This window comes from Taudactylus pleione, unplaced genomic scaffold (genome assembly GCF_031769625.1).
Source record: "Taudactylus pleione unplaced genomic scaffold, aTauple2 ptg000046l, whole genome shotgun sequence".
NCBI lineage: Eukaryota > Metazoa > Chordata > Amphibia > Anura > Myobatrachidae > Taudactylus > Taudactylus pleione.
Window position 1 is genome coordinate 17392453 of NW_028284448.1, and position 18748 is coordinate 17411200.

Sequence of the window (18748 nt, forward strand, 5' to 3'; positions counted from 1 at the left end):
CAGGTTTTGCAGAAGCACTCATGCAATCAATTTTTAGGTAACACAATGATGTCTATGTCTGTGTATTACAGGGACATCTTTGTGTGCCATTTTACTCTAAATTGTATGATATTTTCTAAGCTGAACTCTTTCATCATTAAAACAATTATTAGTTTCATATATTCAGCTTATTCTTTGTACATCAAGTTTAGGTACTTAAAAGCAGTGGAGTTCAAGCATAATTATTTTCTCTTTGCATCTGTTTTATTACAAAGTACTTGTGACAGTGATTTGGTAAATTACATATATTATCGCACACTTGCCTAGTTTTAAAAAAGCTTTTGAGAGAGATTGTGAAAGCAACACCTATGAGCGAGTGGTAAAGTGGACGTGTACGGCTACATCTGAGAGGCGTGTCATAAAATGTACTTACATTTAAATGTAAAAGAGCCCAAAAGCAGTCAGTAAGATCTACTTGTTGATAAAAACACACTAATACCGCTTTTATACTGAAATTCCGGGTCTGACCCGGAGTTTGGAACAGGATTCCAATCCAAATCAGACCCGGAATTTCCCTGGCGCCTACCCAGGATATTTCCGAGTTGGCGCCGTTCACACCAGAGCCAGGACTGCACAGACCCGGCTTTTCTGGCGTTGAAGTGGACGCTTGGAGATGACGTCATCTCCACACGCCACTGAAGCCGGCTAATCGGCAGGAATGCGGAATGATCCAGGTCACCCTGACCCGGATTGCGACGTTTACACTGTAGGGTTTCACCTGGGCTGGATTGCCGGGTCACTCGACCCGGTAATCCAACCCTTTCCCCTTTTACACTAAGGAGCTACCCAGGTAACCCTGCAATAACCCGGGTTTTAGCTCTGGTGTAACAGGGCTATCATACTATTCAGGAAATGCATGTAGCCATAGGGATCATTGTGCCTTATATCCAATACAGGAAAATTATACTAATGATACCATTTGAATGTATATATTTATTTATTTATTTTGTTTTAATATATCAGCTTCATAGTGGGAGTAAGGTGCAACCAGGGAGATTGGCAGACTGTTCAGGAAGACATTGAGATTGATACTATTTCAGGGACTCTCCCTGACAATGAGGTAGAGTTGGCAAGTATGTATATATGTTTGTGCTATGTAAACACAATTTTATTAGAGGAACAATAAAGGTAGAAAGAGATGCTTCTATAGTACGTGGATTGTAGTTTCAACTTACTTTCCAGAAGCTGGTGAGCAGGAGGTAAAGCTAAATAAATAAACTCAGCATGATCCCTTCCAAATAAGAAAAGGTATCTAACCACTAGTAACTGCAGTGTGGGATCTTTCTGTCTTAATGTGACACAGCCCCAGCACAAAGTGTCCTGTCCCCTTGAAAAGAGCCCTATGCTGTGCGGTCATTGTACCTGAGTGCAATGCAGTAGCAGCGTTATCATATATAGTATAAAAACTTGACTAACTTTTCTGTGGCACTACTGATCCCAGCAAGCCCTTGCATCCACAAACTGGACCATTGTGCCTTGGTATTCAGGGCTGGTTAGGACCTGTAGTGAGATATAAAAATTATGCAGAAACCATGATAAAATCCTTTATTTAAGTAAAATCTTCCCTAATCGTTCATTCAATGATTTATTAAATACCTAAATCTAAACTCTTCAGACTTTTATTCCAAAAGAATAAAAAAAACACACAGCAGGCCCCATTGTGAATGACAGGACAGCTGCTAATAGCACTGGTGCTGCTGACACCCAATGCGGCAGCTTATATCACCATAGATGTACTGCTGCTAACTGCATTTTAAACAGGATGGCGTATTCAGTTTTAACATGGTGGTAAAGCAGCATCTTTAAACTTATAATGCTGTCATCTTTAAAATGTGGTTAGCAGCAATACAACTGTATTGCTGTAGCTCTGTCTGCATTTCTGTGTCCCCATAGAAGCTGTCAACATTATGACCATCACCAATCTAATTATATCCCACAAAAATTGCTGTGTCATTCCAACATGAGATCCTCATATTAAATTCTAGCCACTGCAGTGACGTGTTATTTAGCTTTCTGTATTTTATGTTACACTTTAAAATGCAATCTGTTATGTTCGTTAGATACACTAAAGCAATGTTTCCCAAACTCATTCCTCAGGGAGCACTAACAGTGCATGGTTTCCAGTGTTTCTAGTTTGTGCACAGGTGTACTCATTACTGGCTGACACATTTTAAAAGAACCACAGGTGGAGCTAATTATTTCACTTGTGATTCTGTGAGGAGACCTGGAAAGCATACACTGTTAGTGCTCCCTGAGGAATGAGTTTGGGAAACACTGCACTAAAGCACAAGTTTTCAAACTCGACAGCGTCAGGCCGGCGGGTTGAAATCCCTAACCCTCCCCTCTACCCCCCTAACCCTCCCTTAGGGGTGCCTAACCCTAACCTCCCCCCATTAGTGCCTAAACCTAACCTCTCCTTCCCGCACCCTAAACCTAACCCTCCCAGGGGAGTGCCTAACCCTAACCCCCCTAGTGGTAACTAAGCCTAGCCCCCCCTACCCTAACCCTCCCGGGGGCAGCCTAACCCTAAGTCCCCCCCAGGGGTCCCTAAAGCTAACCCTCCCCTCCCCCCCTGCGGCTGAATGCTAAGACACCCGGCATACCTTTATTCGGTATGCCGGGATTCCATAGTGAAGCTAATAATACAGTAGGTGTTGGAATTTCGATGCCTATCTTTAGTCCCATTTCGGGATGCAAGTGTCGGGATATCGGCAGGTGGGATAACGCCTGCCGGTAACCTGACTACATCCCCTTGTGACTGCTATATGGCCACAAATATTGAGGCACCAGGACCCAGTGGAAGACATGTAGCCTTAATTGCCTTTGTGTGGCAGATATAGTCAGTCATTAAGTAGATTCAGTAGCTACTGAACATAAGATAAACTAATAAATAGTTCAGATAATTGTAACCCAAGGCAACCCAGGTTAGGGGTTAGACCAGAGGTTCCCAAATGCAGTCCTCAAGGCACCCCAACAGTTCAAGATCAAATTGACTGAGGTACTAATTAAGTCCTCTGTGGTCAAGCATTGATATCCTTAAAACCTGGACTGTTAGTGTGCCTTGAGGACTGAGATTGGGAACCTCTGGGTTAGACAATTATGTTATATTAAACATATTGGGGACAATTTATCAATGAGTTTTATCATAAGCAACGAGTTTTAAAACTCATTGCATATGATATTGGTGCTCCAGCCAATCAGCTCCTAACTGTCATCTGCTTGAAAAATGACAGTTGGGAGCTGATTGGCTTAAGCACCATTTATCATACGCAATGTGTTTTAAAACTTGTTGCGTATGATAAAACTTGTTGATAAATGAGGGCCATTGATTTATAGATTCAATTATCTGCGATGACGGTGATGCTTGTGGTGCCAGCATTGTAGTGCACATACAGTAGATGCGGTATGTCCTGCAAACTAGAACACACAATTTTGGGGTGAAATCGGTGCGATTTAATGGTGATGAAGGGTACCTTGCAGGCATTCCAATGCTGTGCCAGCTGCACAATTGCAGGATTTCATATGCTGTTCAAGCAGCACATCACACATCTCCTGCACATTGCCCCTATTGATTCAACGACTTAATCCCAGTCATCTATAGTTATGCCAAGGGATGCCAGGACATCTATTAGTTTTGGTACCAGTGTGTGGTCAAATGTGTGGGGGCAGGATCACACCCAATTGGGAATACTGGGGACCTCTACACATGCCACCTGCCAGAGAGGCATGACTGTGCCTCCTCAGCAGCCTGGACCCAGGACAGGCACTGGCCTAGGTTATCCCTATACTGTTCATTACTTGAGGTCAGGGTTGGGGAACCATTTTTCTGCCAAATGCCATTTAGGTATTTATAAAAGCATTCGCGGGCCCAGTGCAGGCCACACCCCCTCCGTGTGACATCACACGGATGGTGAGGGGCCACAATCACAGGTGATTACAGCAACCGGATATCCTGAGGATGCTCCGGGGAGCTGTAAGGGCAGCGATGTGACCATCTGAAGTGTCCTAAGGGTGCTCCAGGTGGCACTGCTACATAGATTCTGGTTGCTGGTTGCCATTCTAGGCATCTTGCTAGCCAGATGAGGCTAGCAGAAAAAAACTCCTAGCTTTATTAATTTTCGAGTCCCGTCTGTGGTTGCCTAGGCTGGGCCAGACCAAATGATTTTACGGGCCTAATACGGCCCGCAGTAGGGACATTCCCCACCTCTGCTGTAGGTCAAATAGCTATACAATGTACATGGGAAGATTTTTTTCTATACTTCCTCACATATTACAGTAACAAAAAAAAATCTAGAAAAGCCTGAAAAAGTTCTTGTATTTATGATTTGGTCTATTTGCCCCAGAATGGATATGTCATTTATCAGCAACTCAAGAATATATCTTAATTTACAAGGCTTATTGTTCTTGCCTAACTTGTCATCAAGTAAATGACATAGCTATTGTGTATTGCTTTTAAGAAAGGTTCAGTATTTATCTTCACCTACTTTTAGTGTATGTTTGATTTGCATAATAAAATCAATTATCAGTGCTAGGAGTTAAGCTAGGTACACACTATACGATTTTTTTGATCAAACCGATAATTGGAACGATTTTCCAGCAAAATCACAGTCCCAATATCGGGACTGTGCTACACACTATACCAGAGTTGGCCCTAGGCATAGGCATAATAAGCAAATGCCTAGGGACGACTGGAATGCCTAGGGGCATTCCAGGGCTCTGACGCTGCATGCCCCTACCCTGCTGCTGCCGCGATCGGAGCTCAGCTCCGATCGGGCAGCGCAGTGGCCAGTTGAGCAGCCCAGGTCAGAATGAGCTTCTGGGCCTGATTCAGAGCCGGACGCTCTGACAAGAGCGCTCACTCTGAATCAGGGCCCTCCTACCTAATATTGGAGCGACCTCCTGGCCGCTCGCATAGCTGTTGGTGACCACCCACAGCTTATGCGAGCGGCCAAAAAGATGGTCGCAATGGTTAAGACCATCGGGCTTGCAACGAGACACTGCGGTAGGGTCTCGCTGCCGCAAGCCCAGGAGTGCTTTTGGATCTATCAGAGCTAAAAGCACTCCCACTGACATCACTAGTGATGTCAGCAGCACCGCCCCCGGCAAGCCCACCAAAGGGGGCGCGCTGTCACTCACCATCGATAGCACGCCCCCTTTGGTGCAAGACCCATAGCGACGGCTTGGCCGTCGCTATTCGGGTCTCGCGCATGCGCATGATGGAGCTCCCTCCGTCGTGCGCATGCGCACTAGGGCACCATCGACCCGCTTGCGAGCGCTCAGCGCTCGCGAGCGGGTCTGAATCAGGCCCTCTGTCCAGAAGCTCATTCTGGCTACAGGAGGAAACAAGATGGCCACGGGAGGGCATGCTGCGCATGCCCAGCCGCGTCCATTCCTCCCATGGGCCTTTGCGGAGCAGAGCCGTGACTGACATGGCTCCGCCTCCATAGGACCAGGCGCAAGGTGACAGTGTGGACCGCACACAGGTGCAGTCCGCACTATACTGCCAGGAACACACACAGCCGCCAGCGCCGGCAGCTGTGTGTTTGTTTAGCAGCCGATGAGAGTCAGTCAGACTCTCATCAGCTGCTGCGCCCACTGCCGGAGCTGGGCTTCCGGCTCCCGCAGTGTCTGATGGGAGAGACGTCATGATGTCTCTCCCATCATGCAGAGTGGGCCATCGCGGGAGGACTCTGGACGGAGGAGCGGACGCCAGAGCGGGGAATAAGGTAAGTGGAATTTTTTTTCCTGTGTCTCTCAGGCACTGCTGGAAGGGGGAACGACTGGGGGCACTAGGGGCACTGCTGGATGGGGGGAACACTACTACTAAGGGCACTGTTAGGGTGGGACTACTACCAGGGGCACTGCTGGGAAGGGACTACTACTAGGGACACTGCTGGATGGGGGGGGACTACTACTTCTAGGGGCACTGCTGGAGGGGGGACTACTACTACTAGGGGCACTGCTGGAGGTGGGGACTACTACCAGGGGCACTGTTAGGGGGGGGACTACTACCAGGAGCAATGCTGGGGGGGACTATATATATATATATACATATATACACACACACACACATGCACAGATACTGTATATACATACACATTATATATATATATTTATATATATATATATATATATATATATACACACACACACACACATACATTCAGCTTGACGCTCTGAATACATTTACTGGTAATCTCGAGGGTGCCCTCTTAGCATAATAAATTCCTATACCGAGCTGAACAGCCCCTCAGGAAAAAAACAGGCGGCACTCCTCAGTAGTTGTAACAAAGTGATATTTTGTCACAAATCACATAGGCTCTGTTGATGTTTCAAGAAACATTGGTTTTTTCATCATGACATGTCCTGATGAAAAGACAGATGGGTCTTAAAACATTGACAGCACCTACTGAGGAGTGCAACCTGCTTTTTTCCTGAGGGGCTGTTCAGCTCGGTATGGGAAGTTGTTAGGGGGCACCAGTCAAAATTTTGCCTAGGGCACCAAATGGGGTAGGGCCGGCTCTGCCTTATTCAATTTAAATGAAATACCTTGTGAATTTTACAGTGAATTTGCATATGTACGCCCACAAGGAAGATGAGGTAATCAGGAAAATTCATACGAAATATAGTTAGATTATCGAGAATGCACAACACTGGAAATTGAGGGCAAGATTTTCGGTCTTGATCGACAGATCAGATAATGGAAGGAATGCGTTTGTGGATGTTTTCTAACCGTTTTATCGGTGAAACCCTGAAAGGATCATTCATACACACCATACAATAAATGAGGCAAATCACCCGATTATTGGCAAATTGGTCAAATAATTGTATAGTGTGTAGCTAGCTTTAGGCAGCATCTTCTGCATTTGTGTAATATGTGCTTACTATACAAATACAGTATATCTGCCCTTTAAAGTTATTAGCTATGGCATATATTAAATATTCATTAAGGCAAGCTGCCAATGGACATTTGTTTCAAATTGGAAAGCCAAGATAGCAGTAGATTGCATTTTCTTATTAATGATGTTAAAGGTTTTAGTGTTAAGATGGTCTCCAAACATACTGCACAGCTTTCAGAGTATTACAGTATACAAGCACCAAAATGACTACTGTACATGATAAATGTCTACATGGTCAGTGTCAACATTATGACCATGTCGTCAGTCTCATGTCGACATATCATATCACCCCCCTGTCAACCTACAGTTAATACTAACTTCTTTGATAAAGGGCCCAGTGTGGACTCAAAACCGGTCAGAGACAAGGTTTATACTACGTACTACATTAATTTAGCAACAATACCTGAAAGAAAAGGAAACAGAGTTTTATAAAGAAACTGTTTGTGAATCGGACATTTGCCGCGACAACCTATTTTGTATCCCAATATCACTGTACAAGTGGACACCTGGAGACGATATTAGTATGGTGTTTTGGGTCCTATGATAGGACTCCTATCCACAGTGCTGGTGAGTTAATTTTAAGGAACAGATCTGTGTATTGGCAAAATGCATAGCAATTTGGATTTACAGAGCAGCTAAAATTGGAATTGAGACTTATACCCCTTTTACACCGGAGCTAAAACCTGGGTTTTTGAAGGGTTAACACGGGCAGCTCCCTGGTGTAAAAGGGCAGAGGGTTGGATCGCCGGGTCGAGTGACCCAGCAATCCAACCCAGGTAACCAGCAGGGTTTAACACGGGCGTAGCCCGTGAAACCCTGCTATGGGAACAGCGCACTCCGGGTCACGATGACCTGGAGTGCACTGCTAGCCGGCCGATTGGTCCGGCTTCAGTGGCGCTTGGAGATGACGTCATCTCCAAGCGTCCACTTTCACTCCGCAAAAGCCTGGTCTATGCAGACCCGACTGCGGTGTGAGCGGCGCTGACTCGGGAATATCCCGAGTCAGCGCCGGCAAAATTCCGGGTCTGATCCGGATAGGAACTTTGGGCCTGATTCAGACCCACTCGCAAGCGGCTGTCCACTCGCAAGTGGGTCGATGTTGTGCACTGAGCATGCGCACGACGGCGGGAGCTCCGTCGTGCACATGCGCCAGACGCGACGAGCGAAGGACTTTCCTTCGCTCGTTGTGTCTGATCAAAGGGGGCGTGCTGTCGATGTTGATTGACAGCACGCCCCCTTTGGTGGGCGTGCCTCCCTGACGGGGGCGTTCCCAAGGGAACGCCTACCGTCAGAAGCCGGCCCACTGACATCACTAGTGATGTCAGTGGGAGTGATTTTGGCTCTGATAGAGCCAAAATCACTCCGGGCCTTGCGGTTGAAAAACTCAACCGCAGGCTCCGGCTCGCAGTGGCGATGGTCAAGACCATCGCGGCAATCAAACTGCACGCTCGTATAGGCTGTGGGTGGTGACCCACAGCTATACGAGCATACAGGAGGACGCTCCATAATTATGGAGGGCGGCCCTCATTCAGAGCGTGCGCTCTGCTCAGAGCGTACGGCTCTGAATGAGGGCCCTTATTCCAACTCCGGGTCAGACCCGGAATTTAGGTGGAAAAGGGGTATTACAGTACGTGCTTTTAGTCGTGAAATATTTGGAGCTGCAACTTCCTATTTAAGTTGCAAAGTATACGCTGACAGCCATGAGCTTTTTATATAAATTATATATATATATATATATATATATATATATATATAACTGCAAATGATACGCTCCCATTATATTGCTGCATCAGTGGAGATCTACTGTTTCCCTACCTCACAGGTTCTCAAACTCGATCCAAACAGTGCATGTTTTCCAGGTTTCCTCACAGAATCACAAGTGAAATAATTAGCTACACCTGTGGATCTTATAAAATGTGTCAGTGAGCAATGACTACACCTGTGCACCTGTTGGGTGACCTGGGGAACATGACCTGTGTGGGGTCCCGAGGACCGAGTTTGCGAACCACTGTCCTACCTTATTTAATTGCACTAGGGAGAAACACATTGTTCAGAGCTCTCTGCATCCAGGAGAGAATTTATTTGTGCTGATAAAGTTTAGTTTAGTAACTGTTGTGAACTATAAACATTTTGGATTGTGTCTTTTTACATCTAGACATATATAGCTGCATACTACACACATCTATACTACAGCGACTGGAAATTATAAAGTGTTTTTTCAGCTTTAAATCCGGTTAATATATCCAATGAAGAGTACTAATCCAGTTTCTCCAATTATTTTATTAGAATGCCGGTATCTCTATATGAAATTTCAGTGAGATTAATTAACTGTTGCCAATGGATTTGAGATTTGAATATTTTTTATATTGTGTTTGTATTGAGATTTGTTCTTATTATAAAATTGGATTTTTATACATTAAGGCTGTGTTGCTGTTCTCTCTACTTATTATCGAATCATATAAACAATTACCTATTAGCGCAGGAAACCAACTGGTATTTTGTACTCTAAACAGTGTTTACAGCTTATAATGATTTTTATTTGCTATTTTACTATAACATGACTACCCAAAATAGTGAAGGGCTCTGCCCAGGAAACACTGAAGCTCCTGAGATTTAGATTTCTCTAGCTATCATTGCCGCCTGAACAATTATTAAGACAAGTGAATGCCACACATAGGGCTCGGTTCAATTGAACGCAAATTAAATAGCGCTGGGAGGAAGCTCCCGGAGCTATTCAATTCAGCGCACTGTTAGGAGAATGCCCATTCTCCCGCCCCTTGCGCCTTAAACAGGGTGTTTAGTCGTGAGAACGGACATTCTCCGACTAAACTGCCCGACGCAATGCTGTTTTTGTGGTGCTAAGGGCAGAAAACAGCATCACGCCTGTACTTTTGTCGGAGGGGTGCGAGAAGAAATCCTTAACAGTGCGCTGAATTGAATAGCTCAGGAAGCTCCCTCCCGGCGCTATTTAATATGCGTTCAATTGAATTGAGCCCATAGAACTGGAATGCTGTAGGACACATTTAAGCATTTCAGGGAGGGATTTTCCATAAACTCTATCCCACCACAAAATTAGAACAAATACTAACTTCTTTCTTATAAGACAACTAGTATATCAACAAAAATATTCAAAATAAGGTTTATTAATCAGTGTAAATTTCACTTCTGAGTATACATATGTACTGTAGAAACATTATGAATGTTAAGGCATTAAAATCTGGTGGACGCTTGTGTACTGTTTGCTGATACACTTGACGTCATGCTGGAATGTAACAGTTTTTATATTTTAAATATGACAATGCAATTCTTATTATAATATCAAGATATTTCTACTCCAACTGAAATGCACCTGTGCTCCATTTGTATGAATGATTCTTTCAGGAATCATTAACTGTCCAATCAAAATTTTTACCATGTGCCAGTCCCTTAAATTATGCATATATTTCTATGGCACAGATAAAGCCAGAGAAGGCTGCTTAAAACTGTTTATTCCTTGATTACTGTTTCATAATGTATATGACTTGCCTTTTTAAAAGTGTGATTCCATATGATATCCATTGCGTGACCCCCACATGTGATGGCTATTGTCATGGGTGCAGCAGCTAGACTCACAGGAGCCAGTGCCTTACAAGGTTAAGGTGTCACTCCAGATGTATATAGACTTCAACTGCAGGAACTTGGGCCGGTGGGCTAAGGGTAGCAAGTGAGTGGAAACGGGAAGGCAATATATACATCCTCTTCATAGGTCTTTCCCAGGTATTGGCGAGACCTAACCCAGGCAGCAGAGTCTAGTTCACTCGATGGCATTCACCACTGACCCCTCCAAGCGGGATGTGGGTTTCGCTGCACCAAGTGAACAGGTCACGGCCCCTGAGGCAGGTACCTGGAGAAAACACAGATATAGATATGGGAGGACTATATAAGCACTGATGAGCAAGGATGATCCAAAGACTGATATGTGAGTTGCACTGGTAATCAGCACCTGGTATGGGAAGTTGAATAGCGATGGTTATCAGCACTTGGTATAAGACACTGAGAATCGATGGTAGTCAGCACTTGGAATGAGACACTGAGAATCGATGGTAATGGATAGTTGGTATGAGAAGCTGAATGACGATGGTAATCGATAGTTGATATGAGGTGCTGAGTGGCGATGGTAGCCAGTACTGAGAAACAATGGTAGTCAGCACTTGAAATGAGACACTGAGAATCGATGGCAATCGATACTTGGTATGAGATGCTGAATGGCAATGGTAACCAGCACTTAATATGAAAAAGGTATTAATAGCGGTAGTCACAAGGAGGGTTCATTGGGAAGGAACACTGCGGAGCCTGAGACGCAGTCACAGTAGAAACCACTATAGGGGGTAAATTTACTAAAGTGAGAGTTTTTAGAAGTGAGTTTTAGAAGAGATGTTGCCCATAGCAACCAATAAGATTCTAGCTATTATCTTCTACAATCTAGAAAGTGCTAGTTAGATGTTAAGTAGAATCTGAAAACTCACTTCTAAAAACTCTCACTTTAGTAAATTTACACCTAGTTGGTATGAGACACTGAGAATCAATGATAATCGATACTTGGTATGAGATGTTAAATGGCGATGGTAACCAGCACTTGATATGAAACACTGGGAATCGATGGTAGTCAATACTTGATATGAATACTGAGAATCAAAGGTAGTCAGCACTAGGTATGAATAGCTGAACAGCATTGGTAGTCACGAGGAGGGTTCACTGGGAAGGAACACTGGCCCTCATTCAGAGCCGCACGTTAACAACAGTACGCTCGTTGCGTTCCGATGTTGACTAACCGCGCATGCGTCGGTGTTACACTGCGCATGTGCATACGGCAGATTGCGAGCTTTTTTTCTCTCGTTCCTAAAATAGCGTACAGGAAGTGACATGTCAAATGTGATTGACAGAACAGGGCGTTTTTGGGTGTTGACGGGGGTGGAGATGAAAAAACGCAGGCGTGGCGAGGCGTTTTTGGGGCGTACATACATTAGCAGATGCGAACGTCAAATGTGTTCGGACCGTCTCATACGTCACTGGAACATCCGCTTTCCCTTCAAAATGCTCGCACAGCTTAGGGTCAGGATTACTCGACCACATTGGCGATGGCCTTCTCCTCCGTCCCGGGACTCAACGATGGTGCTGCGATTAATCGCGGCTGGTCAGTAAAGTAATTAGTGTTGGATTGAAAACCGGCTTGGTATGTGTTTGGAAAGCAGTTTATTGGGATAGCACAAAAGCGTACGCAGGTGGAAATCAGAGCTGCTAATGTCATGATTACACAATCAATTAGCGTACATTTTTGGTGTTTTATTTTGGCCACAATTTGTTGGTTATGGCCTATTGTAACAATAATGTCATCATGTTTTAATTAGCTCCCCTTTTTTTTGGTTTACTGTGGAATTTGCATCGCTATGTGATTTTTTAAACGTTCCTTAAAGAGGCCTTTTTTTTTTTTTAAGAGGGTCAGTTTTTGCCTTTAGGGCCAGGATTAAATGTAACCCATTTGTACAATAATGTCACAATACAATGTCAGTTTTTTGTTTTAAATTTATTGTTTAAACACAAACAAATTGCCCTAATATTTTGTTGCCTTTTTTTTGTGGCAAAGATATTTGTTAAAATAAAAAAAAAAGCCATAACTGGTAACATAAACGTAAATACCAAAATTAAAAACATTTCACAAGAAAGGAGAGGGAAGTTTTGACCAGAAAGGAATATGAGCCAAGCACAGAAGGAGTGTGGGAAAAGTCGCCATTGCTGTCACCGTTTTCTCGGCCGTTTGGCTGGGTGAGGGTGGGCGCCAGACCGGGTCCGGGATGCCATCGGGCTGGCCTGTCCAGAGGCAGATGTTGTGGCCTCTGGACTAGGCACAGGGCTAGGCACATTTGGAGGATTGGCTGATGTTGTGGCAGAGGTGGAGGATCCGGATGTTCCAGCAGGAAGGGAGGTCGGCTCCACCATGTGCTGGCGAACGAGCTGCTCCAGGGCATCGGCGATGCGGATGTTGGCCCTGGTATTTTCCGCCAGGGCCTGAGCAATGGTCACGTTGGCCGCAGCATTTTGCTCCAGGGCCTCAGCCACCCGTATCAGACTGGCGTCCATCCTCTGCAGAATCTCCGTATGGAAATCCGATTTAAAATTGAGTTCTGTGAGGAGGCCCACTGCCTGCGAGGGGGCACGCCCTGGACTGGCTTCTGCAGGGTCCTCAGCCGGATGTACTGGTTCCTCCCCTGCAGAGCCAGCAGAAATTCTGCGGCCAAGGCTCCCCTCTGGAGCAGACTCATCCGCCTCTGTCTCTGTTAGGAAAAATGCGAAAAGACTCACATTAGAATCTACATATTGGCACAATAGCATTTCAGAGTTGGTGACATCACAAGACTTACCTTGGCCAACATGAGGAGCCGCAAAGTCTGGCATGTCCGTATCCATGTTGGACACGCCAAACACCTCCACAGCCTGCACACACCCCTGTGCCAGCTCTTCTAAGTCTGTCAACTCCAATGACACAGGGGTGGGACCCCCACCTGTCCCCCTTGCATGCCTAGCCCTGTCGGCAAGTTTTTGTTTGAGACGATATTTGAAGTCTGCCCATCTGTGGAATGAAATTGGAACCATTATCCTTTTTTTTACAATGGGGTTTGTTTATAGGATGGGAAAGTGTTTACTTACCGCCGTTTGACATCCCGGGCTAGACGGACATAATCACCCACCCTATTGACAGCAACGGCGACCTCCTCCCACATTCTCCACTTCTGGCTTTGGCTCATATTCCTGGCTGCCTGGGGCAGGATGTCAACGCACTTCTGGATCAAAACCTCCATCTCCTTGCTTGTGAAATGTGGCTGCCTTTTTTTTTTGGCAGCTTTGGCGGGTTGACTGGGGCCAGCAGTCTCTTCCATGTCATCCTCCTCACCTATTTGGGTAAATATGCAGATTTAGCCACTTCACAACTTGCACAATATTATGTTTTAAAAGAATCATTGAGACAAAATGCATGAAGGCCTTACCGCCGGAATTTTGGCCATTGTTTCCCTGGTCTGAAGCCATGTCTCTGCTTCCAGAATGAAATCAACCAGAAATTAAATGTGATTTCGTGACGTATTTATACATGCGTCCTTAGTTTGCGGCCGCATCATTGATTGTGCATCCCTATGATTCATCCTTAATTTGTGCGGGAAAATAAACACTATTTATGGCTTGGTGTGTGTGGAGTCGAGGTTGCGTTGTTGGATTGTTGGCGGTTAAGTTGGTTGGATTTGGTTGTTTGCGGTTGGAGGATTTGGCGGTGTTTGTATGTTTTTTGGTTTGCTACAGTTGTTTTGGTTTTCCGTTCGCATTTTTTTGGTTTATTTTTTTGCCATCGTTTCCTGATTTGGTAAGTTTTGTGCAGTCTAATTTGTGGCCAATTGGTGTCTACTTCTGGTTTTTTTTTTTTTTTTTTTAACACTAATTTCATCTATTTTAGTTTGTTTTGACTTTCGGACCCAAAGACCTTTTTGAGGGAAATCTTTTATATTCGATTTTGGTAAGTCCATTATTTTTCTTGCATTTGCGAACTAATTAACGCATTTTTGACTGTTGGTGTAGTGACTTGCATTTGCGAACTAATTAACGCATTTTTGACTGTTGGTGTAGTGACTTGCATTTGCAAACTAATTAACGCATTTTTGACTGTTGGTGTAGTGACTTGCATTTGCGAAATAATTAACGCATTTTTCGAGGCTTATTCTTCATGTAAACCGGTTTTGCTTTTCCCTTTTCCATTTTTGGGGTCCATTTGACCCCTATTTGATGTACGGTGTGCAATGTCGTTTTCATCGATGGCCAAATGTGTGTTTCGCCTATTTTATGTGTTGGCTTGCACCAATTTGACAAACATAAAATCACCCTCTAAATTTTTGATGTCTCATTTTTGGCTTTTTTACAGTTTATACGTATCATGACAATACCCCGGCATGTAAGCAGCTATGGATGGGATCATAAAGCTAAGTTGTTTTATGTTACTTTTGGGGTGGCTCAAAAGCCTTACATTGTAAACTTGGAATTTCAGGTAGATCTGGGGCGAATTGTTCTGGCCCTACTCCCGGAAGACGACCAACCTCAAACTCGTCCCAGGCGTAGGCATCGTAGGCATGCAAGGCCCCAGATATTTCGAACACGTGTCACACTTTTTGGAATGCCCGATGATGAGGTTTTAAGACGCTACCGTCTACCTCCCAAAATCATCATAGACACTCTCTCATTAATAGAAAGTGATCTTGAGCGGCAAATTGACAGTCCAACAGCAATACCACCACTGACGCAATTTATGGCGGTGTTACATTTCTGTGCCTCAGGATCGTTTCAAACAACGGTGGGAATAGTGGCGGGCATCTCCCAATCCTCCTTTTCCCGGATCCTGAGGGCAGTGATGGAGGCACTTTTCAAGCACCTCCATCATTTTATTAAAATGCCTTTGGATATGGGTGCCCTTAGTGTGGCCAAGGCCAATTTTTACCAAATAGCTGGCTTCCCACACATCATAGGGGTTGTGGATGGTACTCACATACCACTTCAGCCTCCAGCACGGCTGGAGGCAATATTTAGAAACCGTAAACACTATCACTCCCTGAATGTAATGGTGGTATGTGATGCCTCCCTCCAGATCCTGTCCCTGAATGCTAAATTACCAGGAAGTGCTCATGACTCCTTCGTCATCCGGCAATCAGGGATATGGCAGAAATTAACCAACCTACAAGCTGGTGGTGCGTGGCTTCTGGGTAAGTGGAGACCTTTAGTACATAACAATGTTAAGCTTGATACACAGTGTTCCTGATGTTGTCTATCTTTTTTCACAGGAGACAGTGGATACCCTTGCATGTCCTGGCTGCTCACTCCTTATTTGGCTCCCACACCAGGGCCACAAAGTGCATATAATTCCGCACTTACAGCCACCAGGCAAGTGGTGGAGCGCTGTATCGGCCTTTTAAAAGGCCGATTCAGATGCCTCCACCGCTCTGGTGGCGAGCTCATGTATGTGCCAGATATGGTGTCTAAAATTGTGGTCCTGTGTGGGATATTTCACAACATTGCCATAAGGAGTGGTGTCCCAATGCAGCCAGAGGATGCCTTACCTGAGGATGGCCCCCCCGAGGTTGGTCAGAGGTCAGTATGTGGGGGGGCCATACGCGATGATGTGGTGGCCAGATTTTTTAGGTAAGTTGTAACAAAACTACAGTGTTTATACCTAATGTGTTTGTGTTTGTTTGCGAAGATCTAATTTTGTGTTTTTTTTCTCACCATCTTCTGTTTGTTCACATAATCTTTGGCACTCCAACGCTCACTACTTCCTGCTACCCTTACCAAACCTGGATCTGGTCCTTTTGGGCATATATTCTGGAACCCATATCGCAACGCCATGTTTGTGGAATCATGTTGGCATGGTCCTTCGTCAACCAGTTCTTGATTTTTTGTTTTTATTTAATTATTTCTTGGTATGTGTTGTATTTGAATTTATCACTGTGTTCTTTTTTTGGGAGTGACCACTTTGTTTTCTCTGTTATGTTGTGAATAAATGTTTGGAGAGTGAAATGGTCTTCCTTTTTTGGGACGTTAACAGCAAGTGTAACCAGGTTAACACAAGTTACATTTGACTAAGGGGTAATCCAGTACTGACGCCAGTTGAGCTAAACTGAAATATGTTTTCAGCTTCCCAACCCACACCAAAAGGAAGCCTGGCCCAACCTTGAGATTTGTAAGATTGGCCTAAGCAGCTTGCGCACCAACTAGGAACCTGTAAAATGTTGAAATATGTAATTGACACTACACCCAAAAAGGAAAATGACATTGTTACTGTTATGTGTTTCTTGTGTCTGTTTGACATACAAAGACAAAACACAATCTAACTTTTAAAAAAGGGAAATCCTTGCAGGAACAGTCTACTTATGTCATGCTAAACTATCTTGGTTTTGGATTTCAAAAATGAGCCAGAACGTATATTTGTCTGAATAAATTTATTTTGAAACGTTAACAAAAAAAAAAAAACTACTGGCGAAGGAGGCCAGACAGCCGGTCGAGGGCCACCAGAATGCCAATTACATGTTGGCGCATCTGGCCAACACAATCCGCCACCTCTTGCCGACGCCTCTGTTCCTCTGTGAGTGAGAAAAGTGTGTGGGTTAATACAACAATAGGGAATCCACATTAAAAAAACAAAAACACAACGAAATCACTCCTAAACCTTAAAAAAAAAAAAAAAAGGGGGTGGTGCCAAAAATACAAGGCCTATGTACAAATTCCCACAGGTGTGATATGTGTATGTTGAAATCAACAGGAAGAGGTAAAGGCAAACTGCAAAATCACCAAAAGTCAAGCCACAAAAACACGAAGAAAGGCACGACACATGATTACATACAAACAATTTGTGCTTTAAAAAAAAACAAAATAAAAACATACCGGGAGCCAAAACGGGAGCTCCGGAAATGCCTCCATGATCCTCCTCGGAGGATCCGTCATTCCCCAAAGAATGGGGAGGAGTTATGATGGACTCCGGGGAGGGGGTAATTGGAAGAGGGGTGGGTGGAGGAGAGGGGGAAGTGGGACGGAGGGGAAGGAGGCCCGACATTTCCGGGAGAGGGTCTGGGAAGGATGGGGAGGAGTGGGGAATAGGGGAAAGATTTGGGGTGGAGTGTTGGCTGGGGGTTGGGGATAGTGGCCGGGAACGCCGTCTGGACGGACGGTGACGGCGGAGTCTTGGCTGTCCCCCTAAAATATGTCAAAGAAATTGCGGTTAGTTTATGGACAAATCCGGGGACCAAAACTAAAAAAAAAAAACAACCCAAAAAATAAGCCAAATAGGAGTAGAATGAATAAATCAGAAATAGAGGGAAAACATGCACACGCAGATATGAGTACAAATAATAAATAGGACAGACGGGAAAACATGCACACGCAGATATGAGTACAAATAATAAATAGGACAGACAGGAAAACATGCACACGCAGATATGAGTACAAATAATAAATAGGACAGACAGGAAAACATGCACACGCAGATATGAGTACAAATAATAAATAGGACAGACAGGAAAACATGCACACGCAGATATGAGTACAAATAATAAATAGGACAGACAGGAAAACATGCACACGCAGATATGAGTACAAATAATAAATAGGACAGACAGGAAAACATGCACACGCAGTTTGCCCCACAAACACAAACATTAAAACCACAATACATAACACTTACTTTCCAGGATCTGCATGCGAAAGCATGCCAGCAAGCGGGGCGTTCGCCGTTGCAGGTCGGACCACCTGCGCTCCAGCTGCCCGATGTTGCGGCGTGAGCCGAAGGACCGCAGGCGGGACCGTGCCTCCGCATACGCGGAGCGCTTCTGCCGGTTGGTGATGGGTTGAGGTTGGCTGGTGATCCGGCGATCCATGACCTCCGTAAGCACCAGCAGCTCGCGCCTGGTGAATGCGGAGGCTCTCATGATGGCAATGGTGTTTTTCTTAAAAATCATTTTTGATAAAGTGTGTAAAAATTTTCTGATTGGCTAATGTATTTTGGAAATTAACAGGAGCAATTTTATTGGTTAGTGTATGAGTCATGTGTTCGACAGGGCCAGAAATCTCTGGAGAGTTATGATAGGCTTGATGCAGTGACATGCGTAAGCAAATTTAAATAAAGAAATGAACCCAGGGAAATATGCGGGGATCCACAGCAATAGAACAATTGTTTAATTGTGGTTCACATGTTTTTTGAACAATAAAAGCGAATGTTTCATCCGTACGTATTCTGCGGGTAAACACAA

The 18748-nt window shown here is 44.6% G+C and overlaps 1 protein-coding gene across 2 annotated transcripts in view; it reads right to left on the reverse strand.

The window, feature by feature from the left end:
* Positions 1-18748, reverse strand: part of FRK (fyn related Src family tyrosine kinase) — a 144684-nt gene that overhangs the window by 64735 nt on the left and 61201 nt on the right. The window lies entirely within an intron of this gene.